Source organism: Solea senegalensis, linkage group LG4 (assembly GCF_019176455.1).
Source record: "Solea senegalensis isolate Sse05_10M linkage group LG4, IFAPA_SoseM_1, whole genome shotgun sequence".
NCBI classification, from domain to species: Eukaryota; Metazoa; Chordata; class Actinopteri; order Pleuronectiformes; family Soleidae; genus Solea; species Solea senegalensis.
Window position 1 is genome coordinate 26,501,826 of NC_058024.1, and position 3,351 is coordinate 26,505,176.

Here is a 3,351-nt window from a genome sequence, read left to right on the forward strand (position 1 = left end):
CGCGTGTTGTTGTTTTTTGATTTTGTTTAAAAAAATTAAAATTAAAAAACACAAGCAACAAGTACGAATAACGAATCAATGTTATTGACTAACAGCAAGTTAGCTTACATTTTCACTGCCATCATTGTATGGAATCTGAACAGGTGCGTTTTTAAGGTACATAGGGGCACAGGGGCCCCCATATTTGTACATTTACTTTAGAAAAAAATATTGTAAAACAAAATAATATATTGCGTCAACTAGGGCATTGACGGAAAAGCCGATTGTAAAAGCCGGGACGCTTAGCTTTGGTGGGGTCGGACTAGCAGATCGCTGTGCACTTGAAATTATCTGAAAATTCAAGGTATTAGCCATGTTGATTTTTCACTATAAATATTGACTAATGTTACAGAGAACTTTACGAAAAGTTACTCATTGTTGTACAACTGTGTTCCTCCACTGTGTCAATGTGATGAAGTCGTTAATGCCCTAAAAACATGTTAGTCCGACTACAATCGGCCTAGTCTCAGTCGGACTAACATACCTGGATAGATAATGCGATTCATAGTCTGATTACGCTTAGTCAGACCGGAATGGGACTTGGCGCTCTGCGTACACACCAAAAATGTCCTCCCCAGTCTCTGACCCGGCAGTAGGAGACGACGTATAAACAGCGGTACTGTTGCCGGAAAAGATCAACGACGGCATCAGTGAAAGTGAAAACTGTGGAGAAGACCCACGTTTGTTTTTCTGTGACATAAAGGTCAACAGGAAACTGACTCAATATGCATTGGGCTTATAGCAGGATACAGCAGAGTTAGACATACTAGGAATGGGAATCGGCATCGGTCCCATACTCGTCAAAATCACTGGATTGATGACAATGTAAAAAATCCGATATTATCCAAAACAAATCAGGAAAAAGCATTTTAGCTGAGTCATGTTTGGGCTGTTTATTTGTTGTTTTTGCAAGTGTGGTGAAAGTGAAGGCAGACTCTCTCCACTTTCACTTTCAAAATGAAATGTTGCTCCACATTCTCAACTGACAAAAAATTTTATGAAATAATAATAAAAACAGATTTCTGAGAGGCAGGGAGTAAATACACCAACTTCACTTATCAACATCTGTGGTCTTCATCTTGAACTGTCATTCTGACTTTATAAGAGCGCTGTAGTGCTGTAGTACTGAGTCTGACCTGATTCTGATCTCAGTTCAGTTGTCAACCTTGAGTGACCCATTTATGCTCATTTCAAGTTCACAGTGTTTGGTTTTATCTTTAAACACTACATTAATATATGATAAAGGGACCGTTGTGTGGCTGTGGTTGTGTCACGTACTGACACACAGTCTGCGATGTGGACAAACCCTGCACTGAAAAGCAGCTTGAGACACGGCAGCATGGCTGCTGTCAACATGGCTGCCTGTAAAAACAGATTTTAACCACTTTACAAAGAGCTCAACCCAGCTTAAGTGTACGCTTTCATTGAGATTGTGTTCATTGCTTTATCTCACTATTAGACGTCATCTTACAACTGGAAACTGAAGTTTTAAAACGGCTCACTCTCCCACACCAAAGTCCATTGAGGAAACCAGGGAGCTGTCGATCCACTGCTGCCTCCATTAGTCGGTTTAAATGCATTACGCTGTGACTTTGGTGTGTGAAATCATTTGCTCCCATTTACTTAAGTGGCACAAACTTGCCAAATGGCAGCGCCGTACACCTGCTACTGCTGTGTCGCTGTGAGCTGAAAATGCCCGTTCAGAAATGTTCTTAAGATATCAGGCGTACATTTTATACAGTGAGACGTTTGAAAACAAGATGTGACTTTCAATGTTCCCAGATAGAAGAAATCCACTGCTATCTTTGAATGCAGCAGCTTGTGTCTTGCTCTCACTGCATTTTTCTCTTTGCAACCAGGACAGGGCTTTTCACAGCAACTCAGTTATTCTGTATATTCACTAACTCGACATTATTGGAGGCTGGGTTATTGTTTGTTACCTGTTAGGAACCTTTGTTAAACAGTTAGTGACTGTTATTTGTCACAGTTTTTGTTTGGTTAGATAGTGTACTGTAGATAGTAGACTAGGGTTTTTGTTTTACTTATAATTTAGATTCTTTATATTTATCATTTAATCGAGTATATAGTTGGTTAAACCCAGTTCCCTTATTTTTAGACTGACATTGTAGCCTTCTCTGTACTTTTTATACACTGTGCACTGTTGTTTACATACGATATATTGGGATTTTATTTCTATTCTATTCCTGTGGTATAGAATTATAGTATTCTTTGATACTCTTAGTACGACTTTCTGCATATCGCTGTTATGTTCTATTCTAGGCTGGAGTTGCTGTGATGAAAGTATTAAAAAAGTATGGAAGCCCATACTTTGCTTGGTGAATGGCGTGACTTTTTGTTTCATAACTTAGACCTTTGATTTCATAATCATGACTTTTTGTCTCATAATTACAAAATCTCAATATTTTACTATTTTTGTTTCCATAATTAGTTATTTTATCTCATTTCACTTTGTAGCTCATAATTATGACTTTTCTTATCTTACAATTGACTTCTTACCTCATAATTAGGACTTCTTGTGTCATTTTTTCAACTTGTTCATTTATTATGAGTTTGTGTCACAATTGTGACTTCATCTCATAAAATTGACTTCTTATCTCATCATTTTGAGTTTTTAAGCTTTCTATTTGTATGACATTACCTTTTGATTTCATCATCTATTTCCATCCTCTGTTCATGTTGCTTCCCCTTTTTTTTTCCCCTGTCGAGGAAGGTTGTAACAATCCAGAACACTGTTATGACTGTTATGACACAACCTGACACCAGCTGTGAGGTCAGGTACCTGTGCCCTTACCCGTGTCTGTGCACCTACACATGTACAGTATGTGCTCTGGCTCTAGTTTAAATTGTCAGCCTGAATGTCAGGTAATGAAAGTGAGATTTTGTAAAAGTAACCAGTTATTTGTGGCATTTAAACTTCTATTTGGGCAGAAAACAGAGACACATTTTACAAATTTGAGGTGAAAAATTCGAAGCAAACGTCTAATATATATTGACGCCAGCTCAAATCTATAATATCTTGAGAATATGTCTCAATATGTTAAAAAGCCATTTTCTCACTCTGCCACACCAAAGTCCGTAGAGAAAATCAGTGATTCTGCCGGTCTATCGCTGCCTCGTTTGGTAAGTTTGTGTCACTAAGATAAATCTCAAACAAAGGACTTCAAACGCAGACGTCCTAAAATAACACTTTTGAACTTATAGTATTACTTGAAGTAATATGGCTGATCTTCTCTATGTGTGGGAAATGATAAACAAGTTTCCAGTGGGTAAAACACCGTCTCATGGCAAGAT